The sequence below is a fragment of the Pseudorca crassidens genome, chromosome 18 (genome assembly GCF_039906515.1).
Source record: "Pseudorca crassidens isolate mPseCra1 chromosome 18, mPseCra1.hap1, whole genome shotgun sequence".
NCBI classification, from domain to species: domain Eukaryota; kingdom Metazoa; phylum Chordata; class Mammalia; order Artiodactyla; family Delphinidae; genus Pseudorca; species Pseudorca crassidens.
In genome coordinates, this window is record NC_090313.1 from 58,175,996 (window position 1) to 58,198,041 (window position 22,046).

Here is a 22,046-nt window from a genome sequence, read left to right on the forward strand (position 1 = left end):
CTACTGAGCCTGCATGCTGCAACTACTGAAGCCCGTGAGCCTAGAGGCCATGCTCCGCAACAAAAGAAGCCACCGCAGTGAGAAGCCCGTGCACTGCAACAAAGAGTGGCCCCCGCCCGCCGCAACCAGAGAAACCCCGCGTGCAGCAACGAAAACCCAACGCAGCCAAAATTAAATAAATAAATTTATAAAAAAAAAAAGAAATACATGGGCACCTCTGTCATTTGTTACTAAGATCCGGCTTTCATCGGTGGCACAGCATAACCTGTAACCATAAACATTCCCTCTGATAATGAAACCATTCTCACAGCAAGCCCCAGGGAATCACCTGTCCACTCCTCTTGCTCTCCTGTCCTTGAAACAATAGACAACTGTATCTAAATTCTGTGAAAGTTTGTGGGTTGAGTCACTGTCAAGGTCAGTGGTGAACACTGGGAACGTTTGAATGACAGAAGCATGAAGGTAAAGACAAATTAATTAACTTGCCAGGACCTTCCTTTCAGATGGCCTGGAAGACACAGACCCTTGCAAAATTAAATACTGTTTCACAGTAGTGCCGGATAACTCATTTGTGCTCCAGGGCATGGTTCTGCAGATACTCTCAGATTAGCGGGGCATCACGACATGATGACAGAACCATTCTGCAGTATTCAACAACTCACATTACTCTTAAAATTGTGTATTTATAACTATACATGTGATCATGTATAAATGACATGTGATCATGTTGGCGACTAAAGAGACATTTAACGCTAGAAAGACAAATAGATTTATTTTTATAAAATATTTGATAGGAATATCAAAAATATTTGATAGGATGCTGGAGGCAACATCAAGCCAGATGGGGAGGCCACAGAATCGCAAGGACGGAGACAGGGGGGTGCTGGGATTCAAGGGGCAGCGTTGGCTGGGGCCTGGGAACACTCGCGGGAACAAGGTAGAGGGACGCATGCACTCGGCACACTGGACAGTAAGGTCCAGCACATCAGGGGTCCTGGCGCAGGACGAGTCCAAGGCCGGGCGAGGGCACGTGATGGGAAGGACAGAAGCAAGGCTGCAAGAAATCGCTTCAGATAGGTCCCTGACTGTAGAAAAGGGCAGACTCGGGAGTGATCAAGGTCCACAAGAGGTTTGCTCTACGTAGCTGACTGGGTAGCCGTCGTCTGGCTCCGTATTACCTGATGAGGGCGAACCACGACAACCTCCACGGTCCCTCGCTCTTCCTGCTAACAGCTGCCGATACCCCTTCCTCCAGTGCTGGCTGGCCCTTTGTCTCCAGCAGGAAGCCCATGCAGCAGGGCTGGCCCTGCCTGGCCTGCACTCCCATCTCCTCAGCTTCATCTCCCCTCCCCTACCCCGTCCTGTGTCCCACGAAACTCTGAGCAACACCAGAGGGCTTGCGGGCGCTCCCCACGCTGTTTCACACTCGCCTGCAGTTCTCCTCCTGGTCGTCCCCCTTCTGTTTCCGGGGGACCCCACACACCTTCAAGACCCAGCATGGTGCTGCCTCCCACGTGCTGTCCTTCCAGAGTGATGGCCATGGCCTTCCTTGGGCTCCTGTCACACAGAACAGACGTGGGCATCCACGGGCATCCCTTAGGATGGAACAGGTCTCTGGTTAAAGGGTCTGTCCCCACTACCTGGGAGTGCTCGAGGCTCAGGGGCCCTTTCATCTTTCGTTCCCGGCAACTGGCACAGCTCCTGGCACATAACCAATACTCAACGTTTGTTGCCGAATGGAACATAATCCCTCTTGAATTCACAGCACCCAGGAGAAGTGGACATATTATCATCTCATTTATATAGATGAAAACAAAGGCTTAAAGTAATTAAGTTCCGTGGCCAAAGATCTCCGTGTTAAGTCTTCCGGCTTCAGAGGTCACACACAAGACTTTCTACTACGTTGTGAGTGTTAAATTAATGGCTTTTTTTTTTTTTTTTAAATTTAAGGAGGTTTCTGTAGCTGTGAGTTCTGTTTGAAGAACAAGGGAACAAGTGGTTCTCCCCTCTGAAACTGTGGAGCAATAGTTATACACTTGGGAATGGTCCTTGGCCAATGAGGATTGTTTTTGAACCTTTCCTTTGCATAAAGTCAAGCTGGTATCATTAGTTGGGAAATAATTACAGAGCACTCAGCCCTCAAGAGTATTTGTTTTTTTTTAATCAGCCTTTTACAGGAAGCTGGTTTTCACCCAGATAACTGCTGTAAAATATTTACCCACAAAAGAGAAACAGTCCTTAGCCAATCGAAGGCATCTGTGATGTGTGATTTCAACTACCTCATTACCCTTTACTACACCGGCCGTGTAATTATCATCAGTATGGACCACATACTGTTTCCGCTTGCTCAAGGGCTCCAACTGACATTTTCTCTGACTTTCCAGAGCTGTGCTGGGAAGTCTCAGTCAGACAGTTAAAGAGGAGGCCTGACTGGCTAAGCCCCAAACCTCTGCCTTCCTAGCCTGTTGGGATGCAGCCAAACGTAAAGCCTTACCTGAAGGTAGACACACACCTCACCTGGGGAGGTCCCTTGGTCCTGGAGGGAGACAGCTGCTGAAGGAGCAGGTGGCTCCAATCAGGGCACAGGAAATAACGCCCTGGGGTTCACACATGTGCATGTCCTCCCGGTGATCCTGGCTCACTTCCCCCAAGAACACACCTGAAAACCAGTAACAACTGGCCAGAACATTGAGGTGGAGCCTGAACACTGACGGTCACCGCAAATCCCTGATAAGCTTATCTTCTATCCTTTGGTACAGCATCACGAGTAGGAGCGGGTTAGGCGTTCTGAAGGGCCAGCATCTAGCAATCCTTGGCACTCTCTAGGTTGTGGGTGCGTCACTATAATCTTTGCTTCTATCTTCACATGCGGTTCTCCCTATGTGTCTGTGTATCTAAAAATCTCCCTCTCTCTCATAAAGACACCAGTCATTGGAGTTAGGACCTACTGAAACCCAGAATGATCTAATCTAAAATATATTACATCTGCAAAGACTGTATTTCCAAATAAGGTCACGTTCATAGATGCCAGGGGTTAGAACTTGAACATATCTTGTTGGAGGGCACAGTTCAACCAACAGTGGTCTGCTCTCTGGTCCCCCCAAATTCACGTCTTTCTCACCTGCAAAATGCATTCACCCACTCCTAACATTCCCAAAAGTCTTATCTCGTTCCGACATCAACAATAAATCCAAAATCTCATCTAAATATGATAAACTCAAGAAGTCCCAAGTCTCATCTTCTAATTCATCTAAATCAGGTATAGGTGAGATTCTGAGTATGGCCCAACCTGGGGCAAATTTCTCTCCAGGGCAAACTTCTCATCTTTAACAATATGGATAGGCTGAGGAGTTTCCAAATCATCAGTTTCTGGTTCCTATTAGTTTAACAGTTCCTTCCTCACTTTATCTCATCTCTTTCATTCTATCATAAGCACCAAAGAGAAGCTAGGCCATACCTTCAACCCTTTGCTTAGATACCTTCTTACCTAAATATCCAAATTCAGCACCTTACAAGTGCTATTTTCCACCCAACGTTAGAACACAATTCAGCCAAGTTTTCCGTCACTTTATAACAGAAAGGAGGTGAGTGGCGGCGAGCAAGCAAAGCTTCATCTGCCGCTCCCCATCGCACACATTACCGCCTGAGCCATCCTCCCCCACCCCCAGTCCATGGAAAAATTGTCTTCCACGAAACCTGTCCCTGGTGCCAAGAGGTTGGGGATCACTGCTTTATAACAAGGGTCATCATTTTTTTTTTCCAGTGTCCAATAACACTTTTCTAATTTGTGTCTGAGAAACTCACCAAAAGCACTTATAATACTCATATGCTTTAAGTAACCTGGTTTGTGGTAAGTTATACAGCAGCCCTAGGAAATGAATACATACCCCTTTAAAATCCATTCTTCTCCCTACCTCCAGCACTTGCCAACCACAGATCTGTTTTCTGCAGCTATAGTTTTGTCTCTTTCCCAAATGTCACACATAGAATCCTACAGTATGTAACCTTTTGAGTCTGACTGCTTTCACTACACAAAAAACTGTACCCAAATGTCCCTCAATTGGTGAATATATAAACAGTCTCTGGTACATCTGCACAACTGAATTCTACTCAGTATAAGAAGGAATGAACTACTGATATACATAACAACATGGATGAATCTCAAATGCATTGTCCAACCTGTTGGCAATGAATAATTTTTCAAGAAATGCAATAGGAGGACATCCTAATTTATACTGTTATGTTTGATATTGTTTCATAATTTTTTATGTTTTTCCATAGTTTCAATAATTATTTTATGAGGAGCTTCAGAATATTATTTTATTTATTCACATTTACCAACTCATTTCTACTATTTTGGATAAAAAATAATTAAGTAGAAAAAAGACATTAAGAAGTGTTCTCTTAGTTGAAATTAAAGGTTGTACTGTAATGAAAATCCTCCATCAAATATTATTTTGCTTTTTAAAAATTATATTATTAACTAATGGTTAGAATTACTACTCATTCAGTAGTATGCCCATGTTTATGGTTCATGCTATCTACCTACTGTCATATTGCTTTCCAAAAGATTGTCAACTATAATAGCATTAGCACGAGAAATTATATCCACTGATTGCAAACTGGATATGTACTTCATAACAGGTTTTTTAAGAAAAGATTTTATATAATTTAGTGTGATTAAAATTGTAATTTAACTCCATTATTTGATTCCTGAAGAGAATGAACATTTCTCATCTGTTTCTTTACTTTTTCTTCTACAAATCTTTTTCAGAATAGGGTAGGATAAAAATAAAAGGACATACATGAACCAAACTAGATAAATAAATAAAGGGTCAGCATCAAACCCCAGCTCTGCCTCTTTGTAGCGGCATGTCCTGGAGCAGGTTATTCAACTCACCCAGCTCGCTTCACCATTTGTCATATGTATTTTGTAATTTGCATTTGAGGATAATAGTATTTACCTCACAGCTGTTGTGAAGATTAAATAATACAGGGGTGTAAAGCACAGAGCCTAAATGTGTGGCACAGAACTGGCCCGTCACTAAATATCACTTCTCTTCCTTGTTTATCCTCTGTCCGTGGAAGCTGTAGACAGGGATTCTAAGGGCCTGCTCAGAGAACAATAGCTTAATCATCATGAAGGAACCGTGAAGACTGCCAATCACAAGAGCAGAAGCTGCGAATTCAGATTCCTCCTAAGGCCAGGCAGGAGATGTAAATAAGTACATCCCATGCGTGGGCACGGGGGCCGTGACAAATAAAAAAGGCATACTCATCGAGAGGGCCTCTTGGGATTATCTCAAATACATAGGAATCTGGCCCCGTGTTACCAGAGCTTCAATTTTTTTTTTTAAGAGAAGCAAGAAACCAAGATATTTATTTGAGAGTTCCCAGTTTTTAAAAGTCGAGTCAAATTAAAATAAATCAGAGAGTTATTACCAGAAACAGCTGACATCTAATGAGCCCTTACCATGTGCCTGCATTACCTCATCTAATCCTAACAACCCTCTAGGGTAGGTGTTAAGATCACCATTTTGCAGATGAGAAGAATGAAGCTTTGAGATGCTTCCCCAAATCATCTATTTGTTGAGGTGGAGCTGAGATCAGCTAATAAGTACTCCAAGTCCCAGTTTCCTTAACGCTACACAAGGTCTAATGCGTAAGTGGACTTGAAGAGTTCAAGGACAGAGGCCCAGGGAGAATCCTATTACCTGCATGTCTAGTTGGCATAGATTCTTTTTTTAATTTTTGGCCGCACCTCGTGGCATGCGGGACCTTAGTTCCCTGACCAGGGGTGGAACCCATGCCCCCTGCAGTGGAAACCCAGAGTCTTAACCACTGGATCTCCAGGGAAGTCCCAAGTTGGCATAGATTCTTAAGAAACATCGCTTTTATCTGGAAGCAGGACATTTTCTTCCAGGGGCCTTTGTCTGGAGGCGTTTTCTACTCCACACGCTTATCAGGAAGATTGGTTCCTAAATGTACCCAACCAATAAACCCAGAGAAACCTACACTTAAGAAAATTGGGGTCAATATTTTTTATGGCCTTGCAGTCCTGCAGACTAACAGGATGTGGGCAAAGAGGTAGTCATCAGCCTCAGGACATGACACATCTCCCACACACATTGCTGGCCACACCCTGGCCTGCCCACCTCCTCTCTGCCTGCTGCAAACTCTCAGGTGAGAATAGAGGGTAGATGCCTGATAATCCCTGGGAGGCCGAGTCTTTTGGGACTGTGGGCACAGGCCATTCGGATGAGCCTTAGAGCTTGTAGGAACTAAAACCTCACCAGTAAATTAAAACAACAGTTACCATTTCCCACTCACTGGATTTGCAAAATTCAAAAAGTTGGATGATACCAAGTGTTACTGAAGATACGGGGGACATGGGAATTCTCACACTCGGCTGGTAGGAGTAGAAACCAATCCAAACATTGGAGGACATTTTGTAATATGGAAAATGCACACGGCCTATGGCCCGGCTAATCCACTCTAGGTGGACGCCCTAGAGGGAGTGCCCGTTGTGTGCAGAAGGGGGTTGACTATAACATTCTATATGATAGCCAAAAATAGGGGGATTAATAGATTTTGTGGTATATTCACACCATGGAACAGTACGGAACAGAAATTGAAATGAATGAACTGGATTCATAGAAATCAACATGGTGACATCTTAGGAACATAATGTGAAGGGAACAAAGAAAGTCATAGGATGATAAATAGAACATGACACCATCTCTGCCAATGTTTTAAAAATATACTATTATGTTAAGTAGGGAAAGCAAAGAGACACACTAAATTCATGACGGCGGCGACTGATGTCTAGGGAAGGAGGGAATGGAACGGGACTGGGAAAGGGAACAGAAGGGACTTCGGCTTTCTCTGAAGCAAGTATGGTAAAAACGTGTGCATCTGTTCCTCCTGGCTAGTGGGCACAGGGTGTTTGTTATATTCTCTGTTGTTTCTGACTTACAAACTTTCCGTCCAAAATGAAAATGGTACCATGGAAAGCACTGCCCCAGGAAGCTGTCCGCCTCCACCCCTTGGCTACGCCATCCGGGCGTCTCATCACCATCACATCTCTGGCGTGGCTTCCTCTCCGTCGAGGGCAGCAAGGGCAGCACGTGCAGCCCGTCTGCAGGAAGAGGCCTGAGCAAGTTGGTCTCTTGGCTCTAGTCTAATTATGGGGGCAGGCATCACGTGCTAGTCAGATGTGACTCATGATTTTAAAAGGGGGATGGGGATTTCCCTGGCGGGCCAATGGTTAAGACCCCCACCCCCCACCCCGCCACCGCTTCCACTGCAGGGCCAGTAGTTTCCCTGGTCGAGGAACTAAGATCCCACATGCCCTGCCATGAGGCCAAAACAACAACAAAGAAAATAAATAAAATAAAACAAAAGGAGATCGTCTAGGGGTACACACAATATCGCCAGCCAAACGTTTTCTAGCCTTAAATACAGTCCGAGAAAAAGTGAAACTTCCTGACAGGTCAATGTACAATAAAACCCAATGTGGCATAACAGGCTTGGGAATCAGGCAGACCTGGCTGGAAATTCCAGGATCCTTATTTACTGGTTCTGAATCATTTGGCAGTGTCACCTATCTGCATCTTGGTTTTCTCATCTGTGCAAGTGTCAAAAAGAATACTTTTCTCATGGGTCTGTTGAGGGAACTAAATGAATAAAGAAGACATGTCCTTATTCATTCTTCAGGCACAATAGACACTCATAGTAGCTGTATGTAAATCAAGATGTATCATAATTAGGCTACTTTTATTGTGTAACATTATTAGGTTATTTCCAAATATATATTGCCAAACCTAAAGGAAAGTACTAGTAAGAACTTAGCTCATTCTAATCCATCATCTTAGCCTCCTTAGGAAAAAACAATAGGGCTCCCTCCCGGCCCTAGGAGGTTGTATCCCTAAAATCAATCAGCATAACCTTCAATGTGCTTTCTGTTTCTCCTGCAGGGGTGCCAGGAGGAGAGACGAGCAGCTCAGAAGAAAGTCTTAAGTGCACAGTAACAGCTGTAAACAAGCCCCAAGCTCATCTTTTTAATAAGCAACAGAAATATTTGCTGAGCATTTTTGATAAGGGGAAATGTGGGAATTTTGAAGTATAAAAAAAAATTGTGATAGGGAAATAAGGTGGAAATCCTGGGGAAATGTATAAAATAAGAACACATATTATAGTTTATATTTTTCAAAGATTTTTCACCTATTTTATTTTAGGGGATCGTCACAACCACTCCACGAATTAAGAGAATAAATATTATTATATTATTCTTGTTTTACAAATCAGACCTGGGAATGAGGCCTGGGAATAAGTAGTGTGTTGAGATCACATAGCTAGAGGAAATAGGAGAGGAATCCAAATGTTCGAATTCTCAATCTAACTTTGCTTCTTTTAAAAAAAATTTTTAATTTTTAACTATGTTTTTAAATTGAAGTATAGTTAATCCACAATGTTGTGTTAGTTTCAGGTGAACAGCAAAGTGACTCAGCTATGTGTGTGTGTGTGTGTGTGTGTGTGTGTGTGTGTGTGTATCCATTCTCTTTCAGACTCTTCTCCCTTAATTGTTACTACAAGAGACCGAATATAGTTCCCTGTGCTATACAGCGGGTCCTTGTTGTTTATTTTATATATAGTAGTGTGTATATGTTAATCCCATCCTCCTAATTTATCCCTCCCTCCCACCTTTCCCCTTTGGTAACCATAAGTTTGTTCTCTATGTCTGTGAGTCTGTTTCTGTTTTGTAAATAAATTCATTTGTATCATATCTTAGATTCCACATATAGGTGATATCATATGATACTTGTCTTTCTTTGTCAATCTAACTTTCTTCTCAGAGTGACCCAGAAGAAGTCACTTTACAAAGCTTTTATTCTGTGGTCTGTTACAATGAGCTCTAGTGCCAGATGATTTATTAGATTTCTTGCTCTTCTGATCACTCTTTCAAACTATTTCATAAACAACAGCAACTGAGTTACTATCCTTTCCTTTCATTCCAACTATGAAACCATACAATCATTTTTTAAAAAATATTTGACAATTTGTCGTGCCAGCAGAAGCCAATGTATTCACTGTCATCCTATCCCAGCCTGGCAATTTTCCCGTGTCTTCTGGCATATTCTGATAAAATTACTGCTCAACTTATGGTGTACTTCCTCACAGCCCTGAGTGAATTCCCCTGCCCCATTAATCTGTACTTGCATCTATCCAAGATGTCAACCTGATGTCTTATTTTCCATCCTGCCTAACTCACGAGTAACACAATCTGGGAAACAACACATCAAAATGGAAATTGCTCCTAGAAAAATGCAGCCATAAACACGTGTGAAGTTTATCAGATGGCAGACATTTTTTTTAATACAGTTCAGATAGGATTAGGATATACAAAATCAAGAATGCGTCTGTGTTTTTATTTTCAAACCCAGAAAGTGAGATCTCAGAGTTCTTCAAATCTGTGATTTTGATCTTCAGAAAGTTTGTTGTTACGGCCCATTGCTGATCAATCATCCACTCTTTCCATGTTCTGGAATGACACAAGAAGATTAATTTGTATTCTATGGAAACTCTAGCCAAAACAGTTGGTTAATAATCATATTCTCTGAGAGCAAAGGACAATTGTCTCCAGCTGAACCTACGTATGTTTGAAATATCACATGCTGTTGATGACTTGGACCTAGAGCATGACGTGGGGACCAGAGTCAAGGATAACTATGAGACTATAAACATGGGTAACTAAGAACGGAGCCCTTCACCAGCAGCGGTAGACCTAAACAGAAGCCAAGTTTTGGGGGGATCACTTGGGTTGCAATTATATATTCCATTTTAGGCATTAGAGATATAAGTGATGATAAACTATCCAAGTGGAAACACCTTGCCAACTGGGGGGACAAAAAGATAAGAACAAAATGTAAAACTAAGGCTAAGACCGGAATTTACCTGCATTCAGTAATCACAACTCTTTATGACCACATAATAATCATTGTCATCCACATGGTGCCTACCACGCGTCTGCAATCATATTAACTGAAGTCTTAGAACAAGCGTGCAAGGTGGGTATCATAAACATCCCCATTTTTCAGATCAGGAATCTGAGACGGAGTTAAGTGATGTGGCCAAGGTAATAACGCTGAACCAGGTTCAAACCCAGGTAAGCTGGTCCCCAAGGCCACATCCCTAACCACATTAACACCTCCCTACGTAGCTTTACAGATCAAAATGCACTTGGACATCCTAGCCCATGCTTAACCTCCATGGCAAACCTGCAGAGGAAGCATACTGTTATGCTTATTTTTATGGATGAGAACACCAAGGCCTTTCCCAGTCATAGATTTCCAGAACTCAACCCCGCATCTTCTGGTTCCAAATGCTGTATTCTTTCTGCTGCACCACAGCTGCCCCTGAAAGCTCGTGAGCCCGTGCTTTAGGCAGCACAGACCACGGATAGGAGAAAGGAAACTCCCACAGGTGTTGAGGAGAAAAGAAGGGGAGGTGAAGGTAAAAGACGAGAAGTCAGAAAAACAGAAACAAAAAAAGTCCAGAGAGCCCAGACCAGAGATTTTCCCTTCTGGGAACAGTCTCACCAAATTATGATGGACCCCCTTCTGTGAGCAAAGCGCTATGTTTGGTGTTTAATAAAAGCTAGCCCAAGGGCAGGTGCAATGGTAAACACCTCAGAGAAGACCTGATTTTTGTCCTTGATGAACTTACAATCTTACTGGGGAGAAAATCAGACATTAAACGCAGACAATGGATGGTCTCCATCAGATGAATGACTCAGAGAAGCGCAGGAGCATTGCAGAGAAAGCAAAGGTACAAGTCAAATCGTCAGAAAATGCTTCCTGAGGGAAGGTGGGGCCTGAATGTTCTGCTAGGAGAACCGTTTTGCATCTGTTCTTCTTTTTATCTTTAGGCACATCTGCACATTTACTTTGATCCTCTGGACCAAGATGGAAGAAAACTAATTCAAATCCTTTCCTCCTTCCTACCTCTGTCTCTCCAAAAAATAGAAAATGATGACAACTGCTCTAACCAAAACATTGAGATGGTCTAGAGTGGCCTGCTTCAGTTCTAGTAGCCATCCTACCCCCGCCACAAGTATATATGCTATTTACACCCCCACCCCAAAGGCATTTGAAAGTGCTCTGAATGTGCCCAAGGGGCCACCCTCCAGCTGTTAACTATGTCCTCAAAAGTCCCTGGAAGAAATAATCTTCCTTTTAGAAATCAGCAAGCCCTGCCTATAGTAAAAGAAGCCTAGCCCGTGTGATTCCTGTTTCCTAGAAGCAACTAACCCAGCGCGAGCATTTGTAAAAATGGGTCCCTTATCACCGTAGAGGAATCTCAAAAATTTGCTCTATAACCATGACCCCAGAGTTGTAAATCTCTGTAAGTCCGGCCATGTCAAAATAGAAGCCTGAAATAGACTAGAAGTTTAACAAGTCCCTTTCCTCTTGACGTGGCATCCCATCTCTGCTGTTGAATGAGAGTTATAGACACTGAGTCACTTAAAGGGAATTATATGAGGCACATAGAATAGGCAGATTTATAAAGACAGGAAGCAGACTGGGGGTTACCAGAGGCTGGAGGAGGGGCAAATGGGGAATTAGTGTTTAATGGGTATGTATGGAGTTTCAGTTTGGGATGATGTGAATGTTCTGCAGATGAATAGTGATGATGGTCACACAACAGTGTGACTTTACTTAAGGCCACAGAATTGTGCACTTTAAAATGGTTTAAATGGGAGGCTTCCCTGGTGGCGCAGTGGTTAAGAATCCTCCTGCCAATGCAGGGGGCGCAGGTTCGAGCCCTGGTCCGGGAAGATCCCACATGCCTTGGAGCAACTAAGCCCGTGCGCCACAACTACTGAGCCTGTGCTCTAGAGCCTGTGAGCCACAACTACTGAAGCCTGCATGCCTAGAGCCCATGCTCTGCAACAAGAGAAGCCACCGCAATGAGAAGCACATTCACTGCAACAAAGAATAGCCCCGCTGGTTACAACTAGAGAAAGCCCGTGTCCAGCAAAAAAGACCCAACGACCCAATGCAGCCAAAAATAAATAATAATAAAATAAAATTTTAAAATAATGGTTAAAATGGTAAATTTTATGTTATGTATATTTTATCACAATTTGAAAAAAGGAATATAGGGAACTTGTTTCAAAAACATTATTGTCGGGCTTCCCTGATGGTGCATTGGTTGAGAGTCCGCCTGCCGATGCAGGGGACACGGGTTCGTGCCCCGGTCTGGGAAGATCCCACATGCTGCAGAGCGGCTGGGCCCGTGAGCCATGGCCACTGAGCCTGTGTGTCTGGAGCCAGTGCTCCACAACGGGAGAGGCCACAACAGTGAGAGGCCCACGTACGGCAAACAACAACAACAACAAAAAAACATTATTGTCATTTGCAGCAACATGGATGGACCTAGAGATTATCATACTAAGCAAAGTAAGTCAGACAAAGACAAATATCATATGACATCACCTATTTGTGGAATCTAAAATATGATACAAATGAACTTATTTACAAAACAGAAACAGACTCACAGACATAGAAAACAAACTTATGGTTACCAAAGGGGAAGGGGAGAGGGATAAATTAGGAGTTTGGGATTAGCAGATACAAACTACTACATATAAAATAGATAAACAACAAGGTCTTACTGTATAGCACAGGAAACTACATTCAATATCTTGTAATAACCTATAATGGAAAATAATCTAAAAAAGAATATATATACGTGTGTGTGTGTGTGTGTGTGTGTAACTGAATCATTTTGCTGTACACCAGAAACTAACACAACATTGTAAATCAACTATACTTCAATTTTTAAAAATGTTCTTAAAAAGAAATCTAAACCCATTATTAGAATCATCTAGGGGCAGTAACCAGGGCAATTGTCACCTTTTAATGACAAACCAGTTTTTTGCAAACTATTTGAAAAGTACCATGAATGAAGGGAAAGGAGAAAATAAGGATTTGAAGAGCATTATACGAAGGAAAGTCAAACTGTTTGCTAAGAGTCATAGGATGAGTAATTCAGGTAAAATGTGGTTGTTTCCTGGATTATTTAAGGAAAGATTCAGTCCACCAGATGGTTCGTTCCACAATCTGATAGAAGTACGCTGGGGCTTTGAGCCAGCTGTTATCCGTTTAAGGACGCTAAGACTTCAAAACTGTATTTCAATACCTAAAAGAGGCAAATTTATAGAGACAGAAATAGAATAGAGGTTACCATGGGCTGGAGAAAGCGGGGGATGCTTTAGTGGGTATAGAGTTTCTGTTTGGGTTCATGAGAAAATTCTAGAAACAGTGGTAATGTTTAATGCCACGAAACTGTACACTTTAAAAGGGTTAAATTTTATGTTATGCGTCTTTTACCACACATACACACATACAAAGGTAGAACATCTCAGCCACTTGAAGTAACAGTGAAATGAAGATATTTTCCAGGAGAAAAAAAAAAAAAGGTGAATCCTAAGGAAAAGGTTAATAACTGGTAGACACTAGAAATGGGGAAGGAGGGGAATGACGCTGTATTTCACCAAAAGGGCTATTACGGTCACAAGGCAGCATTTAGCCAGTCGACTCTGCGTACATCTATCCTGGATCCTTGGCTGGTAAGGTCTTATTCAGCCAGAAGTTTTCCAAATGGCCCGTTCCTCTTTCTCTGGCCTCCTGTCCCCTTCCTCTCCCTCCTTCTAAACTATTCAGAGCTCTAACTGGTCATTTTCTTTCTTTTATATTGGCAACCTCTCACGTTGGATAAACACAATACACAGGATGGAGGGGGTGGGTCAGGCGGAAGCACATTTCAGAGTTAAGAAAACAAATAGCCAATGAAGGAGGAGAGACCACAATTTGACTGAGACAAGTTCAGCTGTGGCAAGAAGTGTCAGAGGACACAATTGTTTCCAGATCTCAGCAGGCCGGGGATGGAGAGAGCACACCGCACCATTTATGGGAGTGAGTTCACGTGGTGTGCAAAGTCAAGGGAATGGAGGGAGAGTGAAGGTCCCTTTTCATTAAGTTGTCACTGAGAAAGCCAAGTCTGTAATAAAGCTTGTTGGGTACTGATTAGGCTCTGTGGGTTTGGACAGGAGAGGAAAAAAGGATAAAATACCAGTCATGACATGACACCTTCTCCTTGACTCTCACGGGGGTCGTACAGAAAGAGTTGGACCAAACCAAGCACAGAGCCACCCGGTTCCCACGGGCCACCCAGGTTTGAGCATCTCGAGAAGGACGAAGGAAGCAGGGGGAGATAGGGATCATGGGAAGGTGGACTGGCTCCTGCTTGGTACTCATGGCCGTCGGGAGACAGAGAGAGACCCAGATGGACCTGGTCTTTCTGTGAGCTCTTCACAAAGTCAGAAGCACAAAGGCAACTAGAGCCTTAAAAAAAGTCTGTTGTTTGCTGTAGTTGAAGTTCATTAAGGCCCTGTTTTCTCAGATTAGGAGAGCTGCAGAATGAGCCGGATAAATTGTTTGCAAGTCGAGGGCTTCCCTTTTGGGAGATAACAGTATAAATATTCAGCGAAATGTCGAATGTGCATTCAGGCAATACCATATTTAATATAGGACGACTTTGCCCATCCAAAGTCCGTGGGCCTGGATGTCAGTGCCTTTGGCATGGCGACTGTGCAGTAGAGCAGCGTGGAAGCACTGAACGGAAGGTGACCAGAGAAAAAGAAAACAGATCGTGCAAATAGGAACCAAGTGAACACACTCATGGAATATCAGTTATGACAAAGGAGTAATGCAGAAAAGGAGCGCCACGCCACTAAACGAAAAAGCAACGTCTAGATGGAATCAATCAGGGGAGCGTCCCAGAGAATGGCTTGCCGGTAAATAGGGAACTTTTGTTATTAAAACAGCAATGCTTACACTAACCCGAATGAATCTGAAAGAAGAATGTGTCTGTTCTTTCAGAGCAAAGAAACAAAAAACCCTCAGTGGAACCAGTCATATTTCCGTTCCTTCTAGACTTTGATCCTTTAACTGCCAAAGTCTGTTTATGGCTTTTACTTGTGAATGATAATTAGCTGCGTTAAAATGAAGAAATGTATTTTAACTACATGTCCTACATATTACCGAAACCATAGAGAAAGCAAAAAAAGTGAGCCCCCCCTCTTTCTACACACTCACACACAGATTCGTTGAGAACAGTTTTTGCATATGAAAATGATCACTCTCAGTTACCAAGCAACCGTCATGAATTTTTTTGCATCACCTTTAAATGAGGAGTTGGACTGAATAGCTTCCAAGGTCCTTTTCAACCCTGAAGTCCCATGACTCTGTTCAGGAGGTGGGCTCAGGGATTGTTAAATGGGGAGCCCTGGCAAAGAGCAGAAGGGCTAGCAACCTGAACCCTCACCGAGTGCCACCACTGGTATATATGTGACAACCCCCTGGCAAAGTCACATCTGTCACTGTGGGCCGTGGTGGTGCCGAAGAGACAGTGCCAGGCATAGAGGCTGGGTATGCTTGAGGTGCTCTTAATTTTATACAGAATGCTATGCAAACATAACTTCAAGACACATTCCTATAATTCAAAAGATACATGCACCCCTATTCACAATAGCCAAGACAGGGAAACAACCTAAATGTCCATTGACAGATGAATGGATAAAGAAGATGTAGTACATATATATGATGGAATACTACTCAGCCATAAAAAAGGATGAAATAATGCCATTTTTAGCCACATGGATTGACCTGGAGATTATCATACTAAGTGAAGAAAGTCAGACAGAGAAAGACAAACATCATATGATATCACTTATATGTGGAATCTAAAATATGACACAAATGAACATATCTGTGAAACAGAAACAGACTCACAGACATAGAGAACAGACTTGTTGCCAAGTGGGAGAGAGGGGCAGGGGAGGGATGGGTTGGGAGTTTGGAATTAGCAGATGCAAACTACCGATATTATATATAGAATGGATAAACAATAAGGTCCTACTGTATAGCACAGGGAACTTTATTCAATATCCTGTGACAGACCATAATGGAAAAGACTATGAAAAAGAATGTATTATATATGTATAACTGAATCCCTTCACTGTACAGCAGAAATTAACACATTGTAAATGAACTATACTTCAATAAAATAAATTTTTTTAAAAAAAGGACACATTCCTACCACTGTTCACTCCATCCCCTTTCTAACCAGATTGTTGGCCCTTGGGTCCTCCTTTTTGGGAATTCTGTCACAGTCATCATCTGTGTGCTAGTTGCTCAGCTGTAAACCTGGGATAATAATAACATTGACCTATCTATCTCCCAGTAGTGGTGTGGGGATTGGCTAATCAAGCCCTGTAAATGTCTTGGAATATGGACAAACGAACACTCTCTGCCTATCTCTCAGAAAGAACTCACAACATTTACGTGGGCCTGACCCACAGTGGATGCTGCAACACTTGTCACTCTTTGCCGGTATTTTGTCACTCTTGGACAAAGGTCTCTGGGGTAAAAGGGCGGCTTAAATCACACACCCTCCCGATATCATGCTCAGAGGAATTTCTGGGAATCAATTTATTGCCGACGATTGCCAGCTGCTCTAAATCACTTCCTTTCCTCCCATAGACTGGCTCTTTCCTGATTTCTGCTTCTAGATGAAATGCGTGTGTATGTGGGTATGGGAGAGGGACCATGGCTCTAGTCCCAGGCTTATATTTCCATGTGACATGGGGGTCTAATGTTTCTATGGTGACCGGAAGGGACTCCCTTCAAAGCTTCCTCTTCTCCTTCCCTCACCTATTTTTCCTCATCCAGGCTCAGATTTCATTGTGATATTGAACAACCTTAGGGCAGCCCCCGCCTGGTACACAATTCCACCCAGATGAATGTGGGAAACCCGAATGGCCCAGAGCTTTCCACATACAAAGTCACACAGGGACGTTGTGTGATTCAAGAGCTACTGCGGTTTCGGTGAAAACAGTTTCGTGCAAGTGCCTGAGCTTTCTGCAGATGGTTTACTAATCCGTACGTATCATTGCCAATAAGCTCTTTATGAAATCCTTTTAAAGTACATTAGATGTGACAAGTTTCCAGAAGCTGGGATCATCGGTTTAATGTGCTGACATTCAGAAAGGCCAATAGCATTCTTGATCATCCACAAAGCTCCTTTGTGATGATGTTATTGAAAGGACTGGATTTTTTAAAAATTTGACGTGACAGAGATAAAAATAACAACTATAATTAGGAATAAGTGAATCAGATCAGTAAAACATGTATGTTATTTAAAACGGTGATGTAACTTTGAATTTAAATCAAAGGAAACTAACATAGGCAATGATAAACTATATAAAACACTAAATAGATATTTATTGTCGTTAATATCCAAATCCCCCAAATCCTTTCAGTTTTCACTATTCTTTCATTCACTATTCACTTAATACCTAACACATGTCATCAGACAGCCTCTGGGGATACCATAAAGAACATCCAAGGTCTGTATCTTGAAGGAGCTGACGATCTACTGAAAGCAATTTCTGTACAGTAAGGATTATTCATAAATATAACTCCTCTTTCTCTAAATTGTTCAGAGCTCTATACTAGATATAAATGTCTTGCGACAGCAAAGAACAATATTATTTATTTTTTTAAGTTTAAATTTTTGAGAATTCCCTATTATTAGAAAAGTAGACTCTAAGGAAATCCAGAAATGGTCAGGAATATTGCCTATCTGTCCATTTTCTCCTCTGGTCCCTATTGTGACTCACAGACCAAGGAAAGAACTAACCTTGATTAAGGAGACAACAAAGCTAATTGACTACTTAGTGGACAAATTCATGACCTTGGCCTCATTATAGCACTCAGTCTCACTAGGAAAGACTATAAAGAAACAAAAGGAAGGAATGCTACTCGCCCAGGAAGTGCTTGTCCAATGCCATATAACTAAGAAAAAATAGCCTGAACCCACTCATATACATTATGGAGGGAGTATATAAATTGATACAACATCTCTGGAGGATAATTTAGCAATATCCATACACTTTTACACACATAACTTTTGGCCCAGTAATTACACTTCTAGGAAGTCCTCCAATAAATATATGCATGCATTTTTGCAAAAATATATATGCATGGCTATTCATTGATTTTTGTAGCAATAAACTGGAAACCATCTAAATGTCTAGCAAGAGGGGATTGGCTAAGTCAGTTATGGTATAGCCATACACAAAATACCATGCAGCCCTTTTAAAAGAATGAAATAGATTTAGATATAATGATATGGATCAATCTCCAATCTCGAAAAAAAAACAAATCTCCAATCTCGAAAAAAAAACAAAATAAGATACAAATCATGTTGAATAATGGGAAACTATCTGAGATTTTTAAAGGGGAATTAAAAGAATTTCGTAAAGAGCTTATTTAAATATATTATACATAAATAAGCATGTATACTATATGTCCATATATAAAAATGTATTATGCATACATGCTTGAATATCCGTAGAAAGACAGGTAGGGGTTGTTTTGAACTCATTGGGGTCTGAGATGAGAAAGACTGACTTTTCTCTACATCCCTTTGGTATGGTTAATGCATGAATTTTTTTTCAGATTTTTAAAATAATTTAAAAGAAAAAAATGACCTGGAAAGATTGTCCACATGTTCTGTCTCTCAGTGCAATGGCTCCTTGAGTTCATCTGGGCTTAAAATGTTCGGCAGTGTTTAAGTACCTCGAGTAGACTCCAAACTACTTGAGGGCAATGACCGTGGCTCATCGTCTTGACCTTCCTTGGGCAAGATACTTAACTTCTATAAACCAATTTCCTCAGTGGTCTATGGAGATAATAGTAGGGGCCGACATTTACTAAGTAATGACCAGGGATCCATGCTCTGCGTTTAGTGTTTTTAACATGAATAATTTCATCTAATCTCAAAACAACTCTGTCTATTAAGCATTATCACTATAGCCTCACTTTATAGATGGGGAGAGAGACTTATCATCCAACTAATAAGTGGAGGGGCTGGAATCTGTTTCCAGAATCCATGTACTTAGAGGGTTGTATAAGAAGTGAGAAAGTGCAGGCAAAACATTTATCAATGTCTGGCCCTCAGGAAGTGCTTAGGAAATGTTAGATATTATTACTGATGTTATTTCTTCCCTACCAGGAAACTCTTCCAGCCATTAAAAACATGCCCCCAACTGAACAGAAACAAGGTGGCTTTGTCCTGAAAGCACGGTTGAAATGTTAGCAGAGGCATGGTCAGGAGTGTGATACACAGCTTGAGTTCAAACACGAGGAAACACCTCGCATCTCTTTAGCCGTGAGTGCATTGCCATGGGAGGTCAATAGGGAAAGCACTGTGACGGGGGATGATTCTTTAACCCTCCTCGGGATATGATGGTTTTACTGCTATTAATAACAGCTGTGGCCAGGCAATTACAGACTGGAGATGGGTAATCACATCTTGCATTTTAAAGCTTAGTCTGATCACCTCTAGGGTCAGGGAATGCCATGCTTACCATAACGGTTAAAGTCTGTCTTGTGCCACCATTTATGGACCAAAGTTCAAGGCTTGGATGTCTGGAACATAGTTTATCTTTCTTCTGCAGTATGCATGTGTGTGTGCACGTTTGTGTGTGTGTGATTTATTTTCTGGGCATGTAGAGGCTGCTCCAAATCTCCCAAAGCTGCACCCTGGCTCCCACTCAGGTTTACCTAGTAAATGTTTCTTTTGAGGAAACAGGAAGCCAAGAGGTCTCAATCCTGCTTTCAGCTCTGCTACAACTCCCTTTGCAATTCCAAGGCTTTTGCTCATTTGCGCAATGAGGGCAGTCTCCCAACGTTTACTCCTTTGTCACAACCAGGAGCTTTCTAAAGGCAGAAACTCATATCAATCACTGAATTCTCAGTGTCTAAAGCAGTGTCTGGCGTATAGTAGACACTCAATAAACGTGAAAGGAATGACTGAGTTTCATTCCAGTTACAATGTGACATGATTCTGTAAAGTCATAACTGAATGCGTTGAGTTGATTCTAACGCGTGCAGCAGGTAACGCTGGCTGTGAGCTCTCTTATTTTTCTCTACCTACAGTTGAGACATCGTCATGAACGTTTCCACTGGAACATAATATGTGCAAAAGGACATGATCTACCAAATTTGCCTCTTCTCCAGCAGTACTGGAAATGGTTTGGATGAAGAAGAAACTGAAAATATTAATCTGAAGTGTCAGTGATCTCTTGGTTTTAATTTTGTAGAGTGTACCTGTCAATCAGTCGCATTCATAATCAATAACTGGCCACCACAGCTCCTGTCATCAAGGCCTCTACACTCAGGTCCCCTTGATGAATTAGGTTGAAGAGAGGCCACTAGCTGACAATGTCTGAAAACTTTCAAGTGAGATGGTCATCATTCCAGCTCTGGAAAGGGAAATGACCAAGGAGGACATTCTGGGTTTTTGTCTGTTTTCATGTACATTAATCAGTGTTCTTGGTTGTGAACAAGACATATAAACTCTGGCCAAGAGAAGCAGGAGAATAATTTTTTTTAATATAAATTTATACATTTATTTTTGGGGCTGCGTTGGGTCTTCGTTGCTGCGCGCGGGCTTTGTCTAGTTGCGGTGAACGGGGGCTACTCTTCGTTGTGGGGTGCAGGCTTCTCATTGCGGTGGCTTCTCCTGTTACGGAGCACGGGCTCTAGGCGCGTGGGCTTCAGTAGCTGTGGCACGTGGGCTCAGTAGCTGTGGCACGTGGGCTCTAGAGCGCAGGTTCAGTAGCTGTGGAGCACGGGCTTAGTTGCTCGGCGGCATGTGGGATCTTCCCGGACCAGGGCTCGAGTCTGTGTCCCCTGCATTGGCAGGTGGATTCTTAACCACTGCGCAACCAGGGAAGTCCAAAGCAGGAGAATTTATTGTAAGGATTGCCGGTACTACATAATAAGTGAGACTACCACCTCCACTAGTAGACACTGCCGGTGTCTTAAAGATCCCACCACCAGGGTGAAGTTTAACCTGTCCCTTTATCCTTGCACTGCCTGCTCAAGCTTCAAAGTTCCAAACAGGAGCATCTGACTGGCCAATCTGGGTCACACACCCCGGCCCTGGCTGCCAGGGTTTAGGAGACCAAGTCCCCAGTGAGCTCGCATAGTGGGAGAAACGGTCCTGAGACTCACACAGTGCAGGAGTCCCCCCAAAAGAAGTGAGGTCTGCATGCTGGTCAGCCACAGAAAAGTGACAGGTGTCCACTACATCACAGCTCAATAGAGTCACATCTGTAAGCTTTGATTATACATCATTTATAAAGATGGGTGAAACTCAGTCCCTGTAGTCATAAACCCAGGGTCCTAAATGGAGCAGACTTATGATTAATGGACACAGGCTTGTTATGAATTCCTGCTCTAAAAGCTGACAAACTTTCCAGCCTAGATTAAGTTTTAATCAGTTAGCAGGTTCCTGCTTCTTTACGCAAGGCAATTTTAGAAGTTGCGGTTGAGCACTGCACGCTAAAGGTATGTCAAAATTTCTGCTGCCAGCACGATTAACCCAAAGGAACTTTCTACTCTTGATCAAGTTTCCATTCCCCTCCTCAATCCTCCCACCTCAACAAAGCAAGATGATGCCTGGCATTGCTACTTCTTAGCCCAGCGGTTACTCTTGAACTCTAGGGACACAGCTTCAGACCTTGGACCCCGGTTCCCTGCAGAAGGACTTCTGGGATGAGCCCGCTCAACCTCTGATTTATGGCGGGCAGGGGAGCTAAGGAGAGGAAGGGCCAAGACCCATACTGGAAGGGAAAGCTCTTCTTAGTAAATGATGGTGACCCTCCAGGCAATATACAGGTTTGAGACTTGCAGAGGGCAAAGTGGGGTATGGGTGGGTAAAGTGGAGGTCACAGCAGGAGACTGCCTCACCCCAAACAGAAGCAGTAACTCCACGGAAGCCACGAAAAAGTACAGCACATTCACCTCCAGCAATCTATTCCACATATATAGCTGCAAAGTACGTAAAGATATATGTACGGGAATGTTCACTAAAGCATTGTCGGCAAACACACACACACACACACACAC